Here is a 22,578-nt window from a genome sequence, read left to right on the forward strand (position 1 = left end):
CGCTAAATTGCGAAGCTTTTACGTTTTTAGCAGAGGGCTTGACCGTAGTGATTCGGCGAAGTTTGAGGTCATTTTTAAGCCTCGCCATCAAACATCAATTGGCTGTAATTCAGCAATACATGATTTGATGTGGTTGAAAACGTATGTGCATGATTGTAGGCTGAGCCTGAAGACATCTATGGTGGAATATTCAGGATCGGTTGTAGCGCCACCTGTTGGCACCAGGAATTGTCATGTCTTCTAGTTTGCATCTGTGCTCCAAGCGAGATGAGATTAATGATCTCAAAGTTGGTCAGATAAAAGGTAAGACATTGACGATGAGTGACAGAGAAAACTGTACGTTTTTCTCAAAGGGCGTTGCCGTTAGAGGTGGTCAAATTTCTGTGTCTCGCCATGAACATAAAAGTTGTTGTAACTTAAACATACTTGGTCCAAATTGACCCAAAATCAATACATGTAATCAGGCTTCCATTCTGAACAAGTGGATATGACAATCTTGGATTGAAATCCATAGCGCCACCTTTTGGTCAGGTATACATTTTTCATCAAATTATGTGCTGTCATTGCTGTTTCATTCATCCAATCACAATGAAATCGACACATATTATTGTCATAAGCGTCCTTATTAACTGTGTTGAGTATCGTGGTCATAACTTGAAGGGAACTGCCATTTTACGTCACTCTGAATTTTTTGGTAAAATAATAATTTAAAATCATAGGCTTGGTCTTAAGACAATAAAATGTCAGATTTAGATACATTTCGACATGACTAAAAAAATCATACGCTGGTACATATCGCTTTTGAAGAACTTTGTAACTCTCTTTTTCCAAAAATGTATTCATATACAATTAAATCATATTTTTGTCATGCCATGTCCAATTAACTTCGTAAACTTCGTAAAAATATTGTTTACTGTGATGTGAAAATATATTTTTGGCATTAAGGTGCATAAAACGCACGATTGGTAATGAATATTTATTTAAATCCATTGGATTTAAAGCAAGCTGGCTCTGTGTGCCGGCCAGCTGCAGCGGAGCGGAGGCCGAGGGGGAGGGAGGAGGGGGGGAGCGGGGGGACGTTGCGTGCGCACGCACCGTATTGACGTTCCTCACACGACATGAATCCTCCAGTGTTTTCACACGAGTCCCAACCTAATCTGTAAGTATTTTTTTATTGTGTGCATAATTGTAGAGTCGTCTTAAGACATCTATGGTGAAATATTCCTGTGGAATAGTTTTCACCGATGTATTTCGGCGGCGCATGTCTGTAATGCAGCTCGATTTTTTCACGTCTTTCATGTCTCTGACTTCTACCGAGACAGAGACCACTTAAATAAAACCACACTGATTTTGAGTCAAACCCGTCTTTTTACATTCAATTTTTATACAGAAAATAATTACAGTGCATGTATTACACCTTATTTCACAGCAGCTTTGCAATTTTATTATATTATTATCGGCCCTCAGCCGAGATCTGGTCGGGACCGCGCCGCGCCGCGGAGGAGGTGCATTCAGGGACCGGTCGGAATTCTAAAAAGCCGATTATCCTCCTGGTGCGTTCAGGGACAACTGGAATTTACTGTATTTGGCGAGAATTTACCGTTGCTTCATTTGCTTAAAAATTATTTAAAGGTGACCTATTATGGCATTTAATGTATATTTTAAACAGGCATTGAATGTCTTAAAAACAAGCTTTTGAATGTTTTTTCTACATAAATGAGAAATTCAGCCTCTGGGCCATGTCTTTATTTTTACCGTTTCTAACCTTGTCTATGAGGGATTCTGAGGGGAGGGGGGGCTATGTTAATGAGGCTCTGTGCTGATTGGCTGCCTGAATGACGTGTAGCAGGGGAGCTTTAAGCCTGAATCACAATTGTGGGTCAATGATGTATAAGGCCTTTGAGAGGCCTATTTTTAAAATACTTAAAATAAAGATGTATTTGGCCATTTTCCAAACATTTGGAATGTAGTGTGCATATATGTGAAAACTTAAAACAAAGGTATTTTAGTGTTTTTAAACCTACATTAATAGGGCAACGACCTTAAAAAAGTAATTGGGGGCGACCGTTATTTATCTCAAAATTAATAGATTTCCTTAACAAAATGTATATTTATCAGTAATTAAATTAACTTTTCAAGAAAGATAGACTCATGTGTCCTTTCATTTTTGAAAACCATTTTGAAATACATTTTATCTATAATGGAAGTGTCACCCTCATAAAGCCATTTATGCATACTATACCAATTATTTATATTTGAACCAAAACTCATAGACATTAAATTTTGAATTTGCGGATTTCCTAAGTTCTATAGTAAACCATGGTTTGTTAAGGTTTTCAGAGCTTCCTTTATCGGTACACACCTGTATCATAGCACAACTTAAAGAAAAGTCTCCTGGCGCCATGGCCGAAACCCAACAGGAAGTCGGCCAGTTTGAATTAATCATGTCATTTTGGCGCAATTTATGCCAGTCCTTCAGCCGCTTCTTCGCCAGAACCGTAACGTGCACCCAGGTGTGTTATACATGAAAATGTGCGTCTCCATCCTGCAATAACGTGCATAACTTTTCTCAGTCAAAAGCGTTACCGTGGCGATGATAGACGCCAAAAAGCGCGCCCCCAATTCATCTGATTGGTCCATACAGATAAAACTTTGTGCCTCAAGCCCCACAATACGGTTTGACGTACATGCACAAAAATCGGTACACACCTGTATCATGTCGCAACTTAAAGGAAAGTCTCTTGGCGCCATGGCCGAAACCGAACAGGAAGTCAGCCATTTTGAACATTTTGAATTAATCGTGTAATTTTGGCGCAATTTATGCCCTTTCTTCGGTCATTAATTCAGCCCGAACCGTAACGTGCACCCAGGTGTGTTATACATCAAAACATGCGTCTCCATCCTCCGACACCACGCATTACTTTTCTCTTTCAAAAGCGTTACCGTGGCGACGCTAGACAGCAAAAAGCGCGCCCACCCTTCATCTGATTGGTTCAGACAGAAAAAACTTTGCGCCTCAAGCCCCATAATACGGTTTGACGTACATGAACGAAAATCGGTACACACCTGTATCATGTCGCAACTTAAAGAAAAGCCAGGCCTGTCGATACATTTGATATTTCATGGTTTGCATTAATGGGCGTGGCCTAACGGCTCAACAGCACCCACTAGAATACCTTTCTCTCCCAAAACTTTTGAAAGGTTTGACATAAAGAGTCGTGGGTGGTGTCATCGGACTCGGTATTGAGTCCTTGACCATAATTGGCGAAAATTAGCCCCGCCCCTTCTTCTGATTGGTTGTCCCTATTTCCTGCTATAACATTTGAATGTTTTGACATAAAGAGTCGTGGGTGGTGTCATGGGATTCTGTAATGAGTCCTTGAGCTTCATTGGCCTGAATTAGCCCCGCCCCTTCTTCTGATTGGTTGTCCCTTTTTTCTGCTATAACTTTTGAATGGTTTGACATAGGAAGTCGTGGGTGGTGTCATTTCTGATATGCTTATGGTGGGCGGTGGCCGTGAGTGCGAGGGCCCGTTCATCGCTGCTTGCAGCTTTAATTATTATTATTATTATTATTATTATTATTATTATTATCGCCGTAAATAAATTGCCTTTTTGGAGGCCTTAAAATGCTCCAAAACTCACCAAATTTTGCACACGCTTCCAGAGTCGTGTAAAATTACGTATTTTATGGGCGACAGGCATGGGTCAAAAAGGATTAGGCTCTATAGCGCCACCTATTTTATGTTTTTGAAGAGCCCCATAATATGGTTTGACTTACAGCAATGACCTTTATGTGTCTATTATATCAGACAAAGCCCTACAAAAAAGTCTCTTGGACCCATGCTCTAAGTTACACAGGAAGTCCGTCATTTTGAACAGAAAATGTCATTTTTCATGAATTATGGTCATTTCCAGGCCTCGTACTTTAACGAACTCCTCCTAGAGATTTTATCAGATTGGTTCACAACTTGGTTTGTACAATCTAGACACATGGCCGACGCTAAATTGCGAAGCTTTTAAGTTTCTGCCAGAGGGCTTGACCGTAGTGATCCACCGAAGTTTGAGGTCATTTTTAAGCCTCGCCATCAAACATCAATTGGCTGTAATTCAGCAATACATGATTTGATGTGGTCGAAAACGTATGTGCATGATTGTAGGTTTAGCCTGAAGACATCTATGGTGGAATATTCAGGATCGGTTGTAGCGCCACCTGTTGGCACCAGGAATTGTCATGTCTTGTAGTATGCATCTGTGCTCCAAGCGAGATGAGTGTATTGATCTCAAAGTTGGTCAGATAATAGGTAAGACATTGACGATGACTGACAGAGAAAACTGTACGTTCTTATCAAAGGGTGTCGCTGTCAGAGGTTGTCAAATTTCGGTGTCTCGCCATGAACATAAAAGTTGTTTTAACTTTCAAATATTTGGTCCAAACTGACCCAAAATCCGTACATTTAATCAGGCTTCCATTCTGAACAAGTGGATATGACAATCTTGGATGAACTCACTCAATTTTTTTCAAAATATGAACTAATCTCCAAATAAATTATAATTTTGTCATGCAATGTCCAGTCAACTTCCAACTTTGCAAATATGTTATTTATTGTGATATAAAAACAATGTCGATTTGAGCAGTTTAGATCAAACAGGCGATTTGTAATGATTTTTTCTGGTTTGAATTGAAAACTGAGTTTTCATCCCTGTGAGAAGTGCAGCTCTCACACTGGAGAGGGAGGCGGGGCTGAGTTTTCCCTGCAGCGTCGGCTCTGACTTTTTTTCTAAGTTAGAGAGTCGGGCCAGGCCAATCAGAGGCCACTTAGGCCAGCAGCTTGTGAGTAGGGCAAGATGATTGGTTTGTTCCGATTAACACCCGCCCCAACAGCCCGTATCAACCAAACACAGCGTGGAGGAAGTGTGTGCGTCTGTGCGTGTGTGCGTGTGTGTATGTGTTTAGCAGAGAGGAGACGCGCTCGACATGAAGCTGAGCTCGTTCCAAAGATAAAGTAAGTTAACTTGAAATTAAAATAAGGATTTAGATTTTAAAGTGACTGATTTACAAGACACTTCATTATAATTATTATTTACTGATTTTGAAAGTTATTCTTGCAACAAATGGGATATATAATCAGTAGGACTACTCGAGTTGAGGGGGGGTGAGGGGGGATGGCCTCCCCCCTGAAATAAAAACGGTCCAAATCATCCCCCCAGTAAAACTGTCATCCCCTCTTTCCATCCCTTATGTCATTTCATCAATGAATGTGGTTTTACTGCTATTTCAACAGTCCGGACGCCGTCCTCCGCGGACCCAGGCACTTCTATTTTAACCAGCGCAGCGTTACTTTATGGCATTTGTTCAGCAGACCTTACAGACCAATTGCATACGAGTTAAGCCATCCCACGTGATGCTGCTCAGCCAATCAGATCTGTGTAAACAGCGTGACTGGGTCAATGACGTGACGCCTATATTTTCTGAAAAAAACTTTTTTTTTTCGATTCAAAAAAGGTTTAAATGGATATAAAAATATCATATATATGAACTACCTGTCCCACATATGGACTCACTTGAATTTTACAAAATATACTAGTTACTTGGGATTTTGTTGTTGTTTTAAGCGTCAAAATGTCATGTGGTGCGACCGTCCGACCAGGACTCTGGTTTTGAAAACTTTTTTTGAGATAACTAATGTATTTAAATCAATCTTCTGCTCAATCTGGCATGGCATCTGGCGCGACCATTAAAAAAACAACCATTTTTGTAAAATACTGAAAACTTGTACAAAAAAAAGATGTCAAGATGTTAAGGAAATTAATTTATTTTAATATGAATCATGGTTGTACCACATTACCCTTTTTAAGGCTAGTGCCAATTCATCTTGACAAAAAACTCAATTAGAACTTTTTTATATGAATTTATGTGTACACAATATTCTTAATGTTTGAACTACTGCAATAGATTTTTTATTTATTTATTATGATGTATTATGATGTTCTGGACCTCCGCTTAAGTACATTTTCTCTGACTGGACCTAAAGTTTTAGTTGAATACCCCTGATTTAGAGTCATCACCAGAAAAACAACACCAGAAAAATAACTTATTTGACAATTTTCACCTGTTTCAAGTAAATTTTAACTTGAAATAAGTAAAAAAAAATCTGCCAGTGGGACAAGATTTATCTTCTCATTATTAGCAAAAAAAATGTTGTGGGATAATACCAGATTCAAGTGACAAAGAAAAAGTACACATTAAAGGAATAATAATTGATCAATAATTGATCAACTTTTTTGATCAGATAGGCTGTAATATCATCATGGCCAGCAGAAGAAGTTTTAAGGTTCTTAATATCAAGTACCTCCAAAGGCTTTATTGGTTCAAAATGATTTAAAGAGGGATAACCTTGATTTATAGAGCTTGTTTTTCCTTATAGCGAATTTCCTAAGTTCTATATGGTTTGTTAAGGTTTTCAGAGCTTCTTTTATCTTTATAAATAAGATAAAGGTTGTGTTTAGAATTGCACTGTGTGGCACGAAGCTTTCATCCATCCAGTGTGCTGTTAAACTTAAAAGTAAAAACGTTTTACTACCTCCTCGAAACACTGACTTTGCAAGTATTGCAAGTTGCAGTCGCATGTGCTGGCTGAGGTAATGTGACAAAATTCTATATCGCAGATCCTTTAGCTCGCTCCATTTTGAAAAGTGTAGACTTCCGCACGGCGTGCTGACATTACGTGACTAGCGTGTGACAACACTCACAGAGCACACATAGAATTAGAATTGAATAGATCTGCTCCTATGGATTGGCCCATTGTTACCGATACCCGATCTAGAGTTGTTTTTAATATCGATCCCGAAACAAAAATACAAATATCGGATCGGTGCATCCCTAATAGTGATGTTTATTTTTCCATATGAAATTAAAATGTATTCTATTCATTTCTTTTATAATCTTTGGTGGGATTACAAGAGAGTATGCTGGATAGATTAACCTGGATAATGATTCAATTTTGGTTAACAATTTTTTTCAGAGGTTTTCAGAGCTTCCTTTATCTTCCTTTATCGGTACACACCTGTATCATGTAACAACTTAAAGAAAAGTCTCTTGGCGCCATGGCCGAAACCCAACAGGAAGTCGGCCATTTTGAACATTTTGAATTAATCGTGTAATTTTGGCGCAATTTATGCCATTTCTTCGGTCATCAATGCGGCCCGAACCGTAACGTGCACCCAGGTGTGTTATACATCAAAACGTGCGTCTCCATCCTCCGACACCACGCATTACTTTTCTCTTTCAAAAGTGTTACCGTGGCGACGCTAGACGGCAAAAAGCGCGCCCACCCTTCATCTGATTGGTTCAGACAGAAAAAACTTTGCGCCTCAAGCCCCATAATACGGTTTGACGTACATGAACGAAAATCGGTACACACCTGTATCATGTCGCAACTTAAAGAAAAGCCAGGCCTGTCGATACATTTGATATTTCATGGTTTGCATTAATGGGCGTGGCCTAACGGCTCAACAGCGGCCACTAGAATACTTTTCTCTGCCATAACTTTTGAAAGGTTTGACATAAAGAGTCGTGGGTGGCGTCATGGGACTAGGTATTGAGTCCTTGACCATAATTGGCGAAAATGAGCCCCGCCCCTTCTTCTGATTGATTGTCCCGATTTTCTGCTATAACTTTTGAATGGTTTGACATAGAGAGTCGTGGGTGGTGTCATCAGATTCTGTATGGAGTCCTTGACCTTCATTGGCCTCAATTAGCCCCGCCCCTTCTTCTGATTGGTTGTCCCTTTTTTCTGCTATAACTTTTGAATGGTTTGACATAGGAAGTCGTGGGTGGTGTCATTTCTGATACTTATGGGGGGCGGTGGCCGTGAGTGCGAGGGCCCGTTCATCGCTGCTTGCAGCTTTAATTGACTACTATAATTTGGTAAATAGAGAGGAATTTCCAAAGTCATTACATGCTGATGTTTGGTAAGCACCTTGTGGTTGAAGAAGCATGCTACCTTTAGTAGAGCGGACAAAGTCAAAATCAAGTTGGGTGTTTCCTCCTCTCTGACTCGGACTTCCTGATATAGTTGTGGTCTTGGTCAGTACATCAGTTATAGCCATGGTAGGATATCTTGCAATCTGCAGCTGAAGACAAGGTTCCTGTGTGTCAGAGAGTGAAGGTATGGGCTATTCCATGTACTGAAAACCGACTCGAAGGGCTCTTGCCCAAATTTCAGTTTCAGTCTGATAAGTTTGAAATGAGACTGTATTAGCGAAACAAGCCCACATCATTACCCCTCCACCACTGTGCTTGGCAGTGAATGGATGTTTGTGCTGATGTACTCGGTTTTGTTTTGCTGAACTCAGTGGTGTTTATTATTGCCAAACTTCTCTACTTTGGTCTTGTCTGATCAAACTTATTCCAGAAGTGTTTGAGTTTGTTCAGATTCAGCTTATTCCTAGAAGAGGCTTCCTCCTGGCAGCACTTCCCAAAAGTCATACATGTGCAGGCTTTTATACTGTCATGAACATGACATTTTATTACGTTAACTCAGGTTTTTGGGGGGCATTTCCTCCTTGGTGTTGTATTAACAAACACCTTAATGCTCCCCACCAGCTGACTGCCAAAATGTCTGATTTTAAAGAAGTGCGCTCAGACCTGCTGAAGGTCAATTAATCAAGTGCATTTGAACGGTAGTACCTGGCTGCTTTTCAAATCCTTTTAATCCCGCTCTACACTTATGATGGACTGAGTTTCACAAAGTGCTTCTGCACTTTGGCTTAGTTTGTCCAGTAAATAATGATAATGTGTTATATTTCATGTTTTGATGGCAGTTCATTTAAAACCTGACAAGGGCCAGTGGAATTATAATAACTTTTATTTTAATATTATACCCTGAAAGGTAAAACCTTACAAATAGCTGAAAACCAAAGCATAAAGATGCTCCAATGACCCAGCCAGAGTCCAGACCTTAAAGAGCTGCATATAGATGTTATGATCTAGGGCAGGGGTCGGTAACCCGCGGCTCTAGAGCCGCATGCGGCTCTTTAGCACCGCCCTAGTGGCTCCTGGAGCTTTTTCAAAAATGTTTCACCTTTTTTTCCTTTTTTTCCCCTTTTTCTTCTTTTTTGCTTCTTTTTTTTCTCTTTCTTTCTCTTTCTTTTCTCTTTTTTTCCTTTTTTTCTTTCTTTTCTTGTTTTTTTTCTTCTTTTTTCTTCTTTCTTTCCTTTTTTCCACTTTTTTTTCTTCCTTTTTCCTTTCCTTTTTTAATCTCGACATTTAGACTTTTTTTCTCTTTTTTTTTTTTTTGCTTTTTTCTTCTTTTTTTCCTTTTTGTCCCTTTTTTCTTCTTTTTTTCTTCCTTTTTTTCTCTTTCTTTGTCTTTATTTTCTCTTTTTTTCCTTTTTTTTCTTTCTTTTCTTGTTTTTTTTTTCTTTTTTCTTCTTTCTTTCCTTTTTTCCACTTTTTTTTCTTCCTTTTTCCTTTCCTTTTTAATCTCGACATTTAGACTTTTTTTCTCAACATTTCCACTTTTTTCTCGACATTTCCACTTTTTTCTCAACATTTGAACTTTTTTCTCGAGATTGTACTTCAACATTTTGACTTTTTTCTCTAAATCTTTACTTTTTTCTCCACATTTTGACTTTATTTTTGACATTTCTCCTTTCACCATTTGCCTTCATTCTAAGGCTGATACAAGACCTTTCATTTTTTACGGCTCCAGACATATTCGTTTTTTGTGTTTTTGGTCCAATATGGCTCTTTCAACATTTTGGGTTGCCGACCCCTGATCTAGGGCTTTTGATTTTCCTGGGTTGTTTTTTCTTTACAAACTCTGCTCTGTTTGTTATTACCTTGATATTGTTTCAAGGGTTATGTTTTGCTGATCATCTGTGTTTTCGTTCCGGCCTAGTCCTGATACTTAAGTCTCTGATCTTTATTTATGATAATCCTTAGTTTAATTCCTGTTTTGCTTTCCGTGTGACTTCCTCTTCTAGGCTATCTTAATTATTCCCACTTGTTTCGCTCAGATGCCAACCATCTAATTTCCGAGTTGAGGCTCATACAGAACTAATATTTGTTGCAGTTCCTCAACTGACCGCTAGATGCTGCAAAGTGAGTCAATCTCTACTGACACGTTAAAATGTTCAGTTTTAGAGGAGAAATACACGTATTTAAAGCCTGGTTCAAAAAACTATTTTTGATCTCAATCGTTTTATTTAACAACCATGACAACTCTGAGGGAGGTGATTTTAAAAAACATTTTTGGTACCACAGCATAAGAGTTTAGACGAGGCATTACATTTATTTCTAATATAATTGACTGACAGTTGGCTCAGCCAATGGCTAATCATTATCACTTCCTCATCTGAAATCATCTTGCTACCATGCTTAGCGACGTAATCAGTAGTTTGTACTAACCCAGCGTCGGCTAAATATGACAGTAATTTCTGATTTTACCATTGAGGTAACAAGTGAAACAGGATATTTGGCTGGAAACGTCTGCCAGGAGCTCTGCAGATATTTGGTCGGGGATCTGCTGAAGGGGTTGGTAGCCAGAGCTAACCTTGATTGACATATGGTGGGTGTATTCCCGTCGGCTTGCAACATTGTTGCACACAGTAGAAAGAAAAAGGCTCCAAAAGGGCTCTTCAGAAAGCAATGGGTCACGTGACCTATTGCTTCGTCCACTGTTATATTCTGTCTATGGTTTTTCTTTGCGGTGTGTGTATGCTTTGGTGTATGGTTTTGACCTGTTCTCCCTTCTTCCACTGCTTTTTTAAAATGATCTTCCTTCAGCTTATTTATTGCTATTAGTCGAAAATACAGGACTTTACTCTCATTACTCCTGCTTCATTATGGCTCCACACCCTGTAAACTTGACGGTAAATAAATATTTGCAAATCCTAATAAACTGAGATAACTGTCATCAAGAGTGGGCCCAAATACCTCCAGAATGATGTGAGAAACTCACAGCTTCAAACACAAAAGATCACTTTAAGCAATTGTTGCTGAAGGTGGTTGAATCATGTTTAGTTTTCCCAAGCACTGTTTTTGCATTTAAACGTGAATAAATTATGGCACAGTGCGATATCTCATGTTTTAATATTTAAACTTTGTTTGTTTTAAACCTAATGAGGACCAACTTTTTTTTCTTTTTTTTTTTTTAAGCCCTGTGTCCAATTACATGCACTAATTACAGCTAGTGCTGTTGTGACACAGGTGTCACCATAACCAACTGTTGTAGTGGAATTCTGGAAGGAATTATTGATCCTAGATCAATATTCCTTACAAGAACTTCACTCAGACTTATTTCCTTGCTTTGAAAGCTCAATGACTGAAGTGATGTTCAGTTTCCTCAAGAGGACAGCGTCTCACCCGGTGTGAGGAATCCTATTTCTGGTTGTGCACACTGTTCTTAATACTCCATCTAGTCCCACTAATGACACATAGCTGTGATGGAAAAATAAACGTTAAAAGAATATGTGGTTAGCACGCAAAAAAATAAACCTGACAAAAGAAGATGTTGACTAAGTCCTCCCTTTAGTTCATGACTACATGTCATATTTGATTCCTCGCGACTTCTGCAACACACTGGATAGCCAAATAGACGATTTAGTATCCCTGCAGTTAGCTTTAAAAGCAGCACTCGCAACCTGACTGACCTGATGTGAATCCATGAAGTGGTGTGAGTGCAGAGACCTCTTCATCCCTGCTGGCTCAGCTCTGCTTGATCTCCACAGAGACCCATGAGTAGACCGGTGATCATGTTTTCAGAGCTTTTCCTTCAGATTGGTCATTGATACAGACGCTGCACCACCGCTCTTTGGTCACAGCGGCTAAAAGGTGTAAAACACGCCTATTTCCTAGCAGATTTTAGGAAACATCACACTGTGCTCTGCTGTTAATTCTGAGCATCCTTAAACTGTCTGATGTGTTAAATGCTTTGAAAGGAACACTGGAGGCAGATTAGTTAAAGAAAAAAAAAAGATCTAAGGCCTGGTTCAAACATTTTCTCTTTAATCTTTTGTAACTATCTGTGCTGCAAAAGGAATTTTGTAAAGATTCTTGTTGGTGAAACAGCATAAATTAGATGTATCTGTGAAGTGAAAATGTTTGTGTGACAATCAAAGAGAAAAAAAAAAAATTCAGCGTATTGAATATTCTTATGAATCTTATTGAATAATACATGTTTAGTCCTTCCGTGTCACAGTAGTGGAGAATTGCAGTGAAGGTGTTGTTTCATATGTATCCGAACAGATTGTAAACCATGAGATCACGTTGATCTCGCTGATGGAGAAGCAGGTCCCTGTTGTCTGTGAATCTGTGAATCCATGTGGGAAATGTGCTAAAATGGAATCTGAAGTGGAAACATCTGCTTTCAGAAGATATCAAAGGCAACAAAGCTATTAAAATGTTATCCTGCTGTATGTACTTTGTGGAGGTGCTGCACCTGTTCGGATAACCATCTGAAAAAATAAATAAAGAAAAAAGATTGGTTAAGAGCTAATCATCACATAAGTGGGAAAAAACATTATTCATCTTTTCCTCAGGGCTGCATGAGCTTTCGACTCCCTGGAACTATTTTATTATCATTATTTTTTGACAGATTTGATGTGGACATCTAACACTGTGACATTTTATATATGACAGAAAATTGTGAAAAGTAATAAGCCTCCTTTAATCTTCATGTTGCCACGTGCTTTGCCTTTAGTTCATACGCACTTCTGAAAGATTTTTTTTTTCTCCCGAGTACCCTCAAGCACTGGTTCTCATTTTAATACATGAATGGCGAATGCAAAAATATGTTTTCATTTCAACTGAAACCTTCCTTTATTCCGCCCCTTCAATCTTCCGATTCCCCTCTTTTGCATTTTTCCTTCTCGAACCTGCCAACCTGCAAGACAGGAGCCAGAAATGTGCTGGAAGAGCACATGCTGTCACAAGGTGTACCCTCCCCGTCAAGAAAAAAAAAAAAAGCCCATGCCTTTACGCAACCGACACTCTCTCAGAGCAGTCACATCCAAAAAGCATTTATCAGGAACACGCTCTGTCCCCAGCACGACGAGTAAGCATGGTTAATGGAAATTTAATCAGTAACAAGAGAGGACAGCAGGCATAATGCAACAGATGATAAATAGAAGAAAGATGCAAATGGTATTTTTTTTTTTAGACAGGCCAAGCTGACAAGCCTGATAATGCCTCCTCATGCAGTTTCACCCCGAAGCTTCCTTTTGATGGCTTCCAAGTACCAAACAGCATACTTTAAAGTGTGTGTTACTTATAATAATTTTTTTTTTTCAATTTTGTCAAATATTCTCCTGTCAATGGTGCCTGAGCATGAGGACAAGGAACCTTAATTAAGTGCAGTGTAAAAAACTGCAGTTCTCAGTTGCTAGCAATATTTTGGAAATTTAGGAGATTACGTTAACATTTTAGCACATTGCATCTCTTCGCACTTCATTTAACAAGTATAACGTGAGCCAACATCTCGATTCTTTGAACCTTTCATTCTTCACAGTGGATATATAACTTCTTTCTCTTGTTTTTTTAATGACCAACAAGTGACATTTTTTTGCAAATTTGTCACACGTTTCAGTGACACAGTTAACGGCATGAATCATGCCAGTGCTACCCACACATGACGCAGATTTTGTTTAATCTCAGCAGGATCTCATTCTGAGCTTGAAGGAAACGGTACAAGATTGTTTCATAAATCTATCCAGGAAAGTGGTGAATGTCTGTTCTGAGTTCACTTCCCTCGCTGGTGACATTTAGAGTTTAATTACTTACATTTAGTGGCTTTTTATTACAGTATCAAAAATCTTTGTCTCAAAGGCAGTGCGGAAAATGGATATTTGATTGCAGGACAGGAAACAGAAAAACAGCAGTAGATAAAATAATATTCATCAACATCAGAACCAACTCATTTTTAAAGTGATTGTTGATTTTTGATTTTTTTGGTTGTTGATACCTGCAGCGTGGTGTGTTTTGTAGTTCTAGTATTTTGATGTGAAGCAGTTTTTCTCTCCTCCATAAAACATTTACAATGCTGAATTCTCTTAACATGTTATGTGTTCTCCTAAAAATGTCTTAACGTGTTAAAATGCTGATTCACGCCCTCTGCAGCATGTAAACTTAAAAGGAACCCTGGTTATTAAGACTTGTAGTCCCTAATTAGCCACAATTGTTCTCTTATACTAAAATATGTTGTTAGAAACACAAATAATCTAATTGCTTTAAAAATCTACAATGTTTATCACATATTTTGACCTGCGGGAGGCGCCATGTTCTACCTGCGCAATGCATTCTGGGGGCGATGACGTAGACCGGTGGCTCTGGGAAGATAAGCCGCGTTAGTTTAACTGGGACAGGTATCCAAAACATAGATGAGCAGCATCTCCCGGCCGTGGAGGCTGACGAGGGAGCCCATAAGACGTCTCGGTTCAGGCAAACTGGATCAAAGTTCTGTGATGCACGGGAGATCTGCAAAAATGATCAATGTCGTGCGCATCTTACCAGTGCATTAGGCTCCTGCGTAGACGGCGTAGACGGCGTAGCCGTGGCTCTAAAGCCTGCAGCACACCGCCATCCGCTCTCGCCGCCGCCGTGATGGAGACGCCGGTGGGCAGGAGGCACGTTTGGGTGGGCATAGCCCACCCCTCTCCCCCCTAAAACCGGCCTCGGTGCTGGGTCCACCGTTTGATGACAGACCAGAGGCTGAGGGGACTGGCCCGGGACTTTGACGAAACGGGAGGCGCAGACTTCGCTTCAAATAGGCAAGAACATCTTTATTTAATTTAATGACGCCAGATCTGGCTGGGGTTTTTATTGCAGCATCGGCTATCTGCTAGTTGAAACGTGTGGTCTGTTAGTCTATCTGAGTTTTATGGTGTTTTTATAGTTCATGCTTTATGGTGCGGTACTTTTTTTTTTTTTTTTTTACTTTTTTGTAGGTGCGCCGTCACCTTAATGTTTAGCTGTGTTTTGATCTGTGTTTCTGGTGCGCCGTCACCTGTTTAGCGTGTGTTTTCATCTGTTTCTGGGTGTCAAAACAGTGTACGGGGGCTAGCAGGTGCCACCGTCTGACGTCACTACCCAGAATGCATTGCGGTGTAAACAACAATGGCGACCTACGAGTTAAATTATATTTTCAAATTTTATAAAAACGAAGACATCAACAAGGTTTTTTATATCACATTGTTATAATTGATACCAACATTTATCTTTTAAGACCTACATGTCTTAATAGCCAGGGTTCCTTTTAAGAGTTAACCCTAAATCAGAAACAGAAAAATCTTTCTGTCTTGAGCATACTTTGTAGCTTCCCTGACTCTGTAATTGTGCACAGGATTTTGATCGCACACATTTTGATCGGTCCTGTTGAGTCCCATTCAAACAGAGTCAGGTCGCTCTGCCCCTCTGTCACCTTTATCACTCCCCGCTGCGCCGTGTGAACGGCATGGAGGCATAACATTTTTGCCTGCAGCTGTTATAGATCTGTCCGGCCTTGGGATGTAGTAAAAGGCATAACGAGGGGGCTAAACGAGAGCTGTGTGTAAACACAGCGGTTGTAGCATTGCAGAGAGGTGGTTTGTGATGGTGGGTAACTCCAGGCAGAGGCTGAAAGGAGTCTGTCAGAGGGTGGCCCAGTGGGCCATCTGGCAACGAAAAACAACCAAAAAAAACACACCAGGTTTTTAAGAGGCAGAGACCAGTCTGACTAGGCGTGTCAAACGTTTTCACCGGACTGGGCGAGTAGCTGCAGATCGTACCCTGCTGCTGCTTAGCAACCTGGAAGAGTCTTGCTCTTGCTGGGTCCAGGATCGCATCTCCCTCCTGCAGCCCCTAGATGTCTTTTTTCTTGCACGTTTGCTTAATCCTGATAACATTTGTAAGAGAATTAGTTTTTAATTAATTTAATGAAACAAAGCATTTACCTCACCCATCACACCCTCACTTTCAGCCCCCATGCAGGCAGATAAGTTATGAAATAAAACAATAATAATTTACAATATATATGTTTTACAATACACCACATTGGTTTTGAAAAGAAGAGCACTTGACAGAAACATACGATAAGCAACTTTTTTCGTTACAACTATGGTCTCATTTACCCTCTGGTCCTGCACAAAACGGCTCTCTCCGTCCCTCCCACAACCCTCCATGTGGACCAATCCCACGGAGATCCAGCTCCCCAAGCCGTCTGCACCCCCACAGGGTGACACACTCCCTGCAATAACTCCTCTGCCTTCGGGGAGCAGCCTTTTTTTTCCAGTTACTGTGTTGCTCTGTGAGTATTTCATCAATCTGATGTCGCAGATTGTGTTTATTCGACCCTGGATTATTGTAGCTTTCCTCCCGATGGCTGTCTGTCAAACTCAATACTGAGAGCAGGTCTTTTCTTGTGCCTTCACTCAGAATGCGTTCACTGATGCCTGGTAAACATTAATTTCTTTAAATACAAGTTTCTGACAGTTCTGTGAATGCAACTGGACTGATATTGTAAAAAAAAAAAAAAAAAAAAACAGCAACAAAAAATAAAACATGTAATAATATGAACCTGGAAAAACTGTTCAATACAAGTACGAATAGCAAACACGTATATAATTATTATTATGTTCTAAAACATAAACATGTTGCTATGTTTCTACTTTTACTCGTGGATGCCTTCTCATTTATCTCCCATTCTGTTTCTTTATGGCAGATAAGTGTATCCACCCTTTGACAAAAAAAACATTGTAAATAAATAAATTGTTTGTTCAAAATTCTGAGTGGTTTGAGTTGTCTTTGCCGTTAAGATGTTAAATGTTTTTGTCCATAATATTCAATTTTAACAATTTTCTGCTCTGTAGCAGAACTCGACTACAAAAGTTTCCCTTCCAGCAACACGCAACCCACAATGGATACATCCAAAAAGTGTTTATTAAAGTGCTTGTACTCATAAATACTGTATGACTGAGAGCTGAGCAGCGGCTACTACAGTAATTGGATCTTATGATGAAAGAAAAGTATTGTTGTACATCATGTGAAACTTTTTAAAACGGCTTGCAATCACACCAAGTTGTATTTAGTTAAGTTCAAAAACGTTTTTCACACTTCAAGGAAAGATATTGTTTTGCAGCCTCTTTGCACAGCTGTCACATTAAGAGGAAATGAAAAAAAAATATTCAAAGAAAAAAATATATATAATAGCTGAAAAAGAAACAATAAAGTCTAAGTGTATTACAAGTAGAGAGTCTATAAGTGTAAACATGCTCTGTTTGAAATTTAGTAGCAGCAGACTAATGTAGCTCTGTTACAGCAAACATTGCTGTGTTCAAGTTCAGTGCAATATTGTTTACTTGAGGAAGAGTTTTGAAAGGCAGAAAACAAGATGTCTGAAATTGTGTGAATTCACCTATAGTCAAGTGTCGGAGGGGGAGTGTAGGCTTTGGGGTGGGGGAGTGACAGAGAGTGTTGTGTCCAGACATATGAAGGCAATGTGTGATGGCCGAAGGTGGTGCTGCAGAGGGGTGAGGGCTGGAAACTGTCCCTGTGGTGTTGTGAGGTTTGTTATCACAAATAGATACCACCTGCCATCATGCATGATTGTAAGGAACCATGAGATGGACAGCCCCTCAACAAGTGCACAATCTTTAAAGGTAGGATTGCTGCAGGTTTGACAGCGAGGTCCGTCTGCTGCAGAAGTACCTGTGTTTCTTCCGTACCAGTGAACCCAGTCAATTGTGAAATTCCAACCTTTTAAAACAGATCCTTTTTCTATGCTTGCTTAAACATGCCTTTTTATGTTTTTCCTTTCTTCCAGTGTTTTCGGTTTGCAGTTCTGTTGTTTTTTATCATGCAAAAGAAGTTTTTAACTGTGAGAATGAGATCTCAACACTGCTTTTCTTGTTGAAACTTGGTTATTCTTTTTGAACATCCACGTCAACGTTACACCCTCTGTTTAACTACAGTAAGTGAAATGCAGTTGCATCTAAATATGTCCAAAATGGGAAAAATTCCCAAAAATATTTAATCTTTTTAAAAGGTTTTGTCTATATTCAGACTGCCAGCCCGAATTCTTTCAGTCAAATCCAATCAGACTCTGATCTCTTTGACTGACCGTTTACATGATATATTGCATATATTAAAAGCAATAAGAAAAAAAAAAAAAGTAATCGGATCAAATCATTATTGCTTTGCTGATGTCCCCTAATCATGGTTGCTATGGTACATCACATGCACAGAACTGATGTAAACAAACGGAAATGGGGGGGTGCTGAACTGGTTGGCAGCTGCTGGACATGGTCATAGGGAGCTGTGCTGCCAATTTCTACACGGTGCAAGAAAGCAGCGCAGACAGAGGAGGCTACTGTGTTCAGCTTTATTTCAGCAGCCGTCCGTTTTTGTTGTCACGTGGATTGGCAACCATGTAAAAACCTCAGATCAAAAAAGAGCAAAAAGAGTTCCTAAACTGTAGTAGATAGAGTTGTTTGTGTCAAATTGTGAAAGACAATAGACTGTTTGAAGGACCAGAGTGTTCAGATCGAGAAGCATCTGTGGAATCTGGTTGGAATTTCATTTGAAACCACCTTTATAAATGAACAGTCAGAATTGGGGAGAAAAGCCGTCTCACAGCTAGAATGTCCTGGGTCCAATCCTCGCTGTGGGTGCCGAGTGCGTGTTCACAAGGGACTTTCTGTGTGGAGTTTGCATGTTCTAACCGTGTTCCCTTGGGTAGCTAATGTGAGCTACCCTCACAAAAACATGCAGCAGTCCTGGGTTATACATGCCCCCTCCGGCCAGCCGGGGCGCCAGATGGGGTGGGGAGGATCTGGCCGGAATAACGTGATCCTTCGACGCGCTACGTCCAGCCAGAGAAGCCCCATCCTGTCTGGTGAAAAGAAGCGGCCTGCTCACTCCTCAGGTTAAGGAGGAGACCTGACCTCAGTGCAGGGCCTCCCGGGGTTGGTAGAGGGAGCAATTCCCAGGACTGACTTACTGTAGGTAGGAGCACTGGGTGATAAAATGGGGAAAAAAAAGGTTGGGGAGAAAAAAACGTTTTGTAGTGGATTTTGGCTGTTTAGTCAACAAATCCATCTATAGGATCTGGCCTTGGCTGGTAGTCAGATCACAGTCTTTGGTGGCTTAGTGAGGTGGCGTTGTAGAAAAGTACAAGGTAAAAAATAAAAAAAATCTTCATTTCACATTCATGTTTCTGCAAAGAAACCTACCAGTGAGCAACACACTGGGAGTCAGCATCTTGCCGATGGATGCATTGACTTGTTGGCTGGTGATTTTGGGGATCAAAGAAACAACTTCCCATCGAAAGACCACTGTAGCTTTCTGAGCTACAGGGACCTCACTTTTGAACATTGAACCATACAAACCTCTTTTAAAGCCAATTCTCCTCCGGCTTTGTCTTCAAGACAGGAATGAAAGAAGGAAGCATTTCAAGAGAGAAATTTTCAAAGCAACTTTAACAAGAATGAAATGGTTCAAAAGTGGTGCGGGCGCTGCAAGGAGAGGTGCCAACGGTCAGCTAGTCCATGAATGCACTTTCAGCAGAATCCACAGAAAATAAAGTCGATGATGAACACTTTGAGAGGCATGCTTGTTCTCTTCTCTAGATGTTAACTCAAAGATCGTCTGTACACAACAGTCTCAGAAGCAAACAGGCAAGATTAGTTTTGGGCCAACTTCAATAACTAACTCAGGATAGATAACCTGCATCTTCCTCAGCATATGGAGACCCATAGAGAGCAAGTCAGCTTTGCCAAATACAAAAATATTTATGTAAAATAAATGTCTTTCTGTCTAAATAATGATGTAATTCTACATCTTGGAAAACAAAGCACACTAGATGGAGACCACCTTGCCCTGAAACAGGCAGCTGTGGAAAATAAATTCTTAATGATAATTTAATGTTGCTACTTATTTCATTTGGACCTGATGAACAGATTCCAAACTTTTTAGGAATCATTTTACGGATTTTATGGATGCATTTTATGTTATTGTGTCTCCCAGGATACGTAGAAAGGTTTAATTCCATGAACAGAAATAATACACTGATGATTTTCCTGGTCATTTACAGTATGTGTTTTAAATTGATTTTATTCAGTTTTACATGATCAGCTTTGTCTAGTGAATTGCAAATGCATAACAATTTAATGCAGGAACAAAATGATCAAGACATTTAAATCAATTATTTGTGTATTTTTTGAGGAGAATGTTGTCCGTCCATCTGGGCAGAACCTTCACTTTCCTTTTCAATAGTTGAAGGGCTCTCATGTCCTCTGTGACTTTTACCTTGTACATCTACATTATACATACATTTCAAAATAACAAGGCACCTCAACAGCATAATGCCTCTTTTCTACTATCTATATTTTTTATGGCACATGTAAGCAGAACCTGGTCCTCCCTTTGTGAATAAAAAACAGCAGGCATCAACCACAGATCTTGGAGTTGTTGGTCTTAGTTTAGTTTTTTTATAATATTTCTTTTCACATATTTTTACCTAGTGCTACTACCTAAGTATCAGTCCTGGGCATTGCTCACCCTCCACTCTCGTCAAGTCCTCCTTACCTGAGGAGTGAGCAGGCCGCTTCTTCTCGCCAGACAGGGTGGGGCTTCTCTGGCTGGACGTAGCGAATGGAAGGATCACGTTATTCCGTCCGGATCCTCCCCACCCCATCTGGCGCCCCGGCTGGCCGGAGGGGGCACGTACAGCCCAGGACTGATGCATGTTTTTTTGAGGGTAGCTCACATTAGCTACCCAAGGGAACATGGGGAGAACATGCAAACTCCACACAGAAAGTCCCTTGTGAACACGCACTCGGCACCCACAGCGAGGATTGAACCCAGGACTGCTGCATGCAAACATGTAAACTCCACAGAAAGGCCCTTTTGCCAACCCCACAAAGGGTGTGGGTGCTGAAGTCATGGGGGAAATAAACACGCCCTCAACGCCCACAGTGTCCCCGGTGAGAATTGAACTCCGGACCTTCTAGCTGTGAGACGGCTGCACTACCAGCTGCGCCACCATGCCCCTATTGGTGCAACTTTTTAAACTTAAGCTGTGATGTCATATTCCATTTAGAGACGTTTGTATTTTAATTGAAAAAATGAGACATATACCATCTAAGGCAGGGGTTCCCAACCTTTTTTGAGCCAAGGACCAGCAGAAGTATAAACAAAAAGCTCAGGGACCGGTTGACAATTTATGTCAATTTTAATAAACATTTTAGAAAAAAACTATGCATTTTAAAATGCAGGCTATCATCAGCGACGTTAGCTGATGTTGTGGCCTTTAAAACTTGCTTCTGCAAATGTAACTCACGTTTTTTCCTTTCGAAAAAATCCACTGGTTTGTCTTTGAGAGAAGGATGTTTTGTATTTAAGTGTCTTTGAAGCTTGGATGCCTTCATTGCTTCGTTGGCGAGCGTTTCTCCACATAAAATACATAGTGGGTTTGGCGCCTCCAAATCGCCCGTTGCAACAAATCCGTATTTTATATACATAATGTCGTACTTGGGATTAAAGCTTTTGCTTTTCTTTTTGGTAGGATTTTCTACTTGTTCATCACCATTTCTTTTACTCGAACAACCAGTAAAGAAACGGCTCATGGAGGTTTGCTGAGGTCCGCTCATCTCTGCAGCAGACTGAACCTAACCTGCATACAGCACCTATGCATGGCGCTGTTCAGTCCGGTCGGGTACCAGAACTTATTGTCCGCCAAGCCATGACAGGGCTGCCACTCAAAGAAACACATTTCGATTTATACAAGTTTTGGATGAAATTATATGACAAAAAAATGCAAAAATTGTTTTCTTAAATTTAGTATGAGGTTGCTTTAATTATGTGGCAAATGATAATAAACACGAGAAAGATGGGTACTTCAATGAAAAATAGATATTTTATTCAACTTTGCTGCTGTTCATACAAAAAGTAAATAAAAAACAACAATTTTTTTTCAAAGATTTTCACTTGAAATAAGTAGAAAAATCAGAGATTTTTTTGCTTGTAATGAGAAGATAAATCTTGTTCCACTGGCAGATTTTCCTACTTATTTCAAGTGAAAATTGACTTGAAACAGGTGAAAATTGTCAAATGAGTTATTTTTCTGGTGTTATTTTTCTGGTGATGACTCCAAATGTTGAAATAGCAGTAAAACCACATTCATTGATGAAATGACATAAGGGATGGAAAGGGGGGATGGCAGTTTTACAGGGGGGATGATTTGGACCGTTTTTATTTCAGGGGGGGATGATTTGGACCGGTTTTATTTCGGGGGGGGGGGCGGGGGGGGTGATTTGGACCGTTTTTATTTCAGGGGGGGGATGATTCTGACCGTTTTTATTTCAGGGGGGATGATTTGGACCGTTTTTATTTCGGGGGGGGGGATGATTTGGACCGTTTTTATTTCAGGGGGGGGATGATTCTGACCGTTTTTATTTCAGGGGGGGATGATTTGGACCGTTTTTATTTCAGGGGGGATGATTTGGACCGTTTTTATTTCAGGGGGGATGATTTGGACCGTTTTTATTTCAGGGGGGGGGGTGATTCTGACCGTTTTTATTTCAGGGGGGATGATTTGGACC

Source organism: Cololabis saira, chromosome 13 (assembly GCF_033807715.1).
Source record: "Cololabis saira isolate AMF1-May2022 chromosome 13, fColSai1.1, whole genome shotgun sequence".
In the NCBI taxonomy this organism is placed as follows: Eukaryota; Metazoa; Chordata; class Actinopteri; order Beloniformes; family Belonidae; genus Cololabis; species Cololabis saira.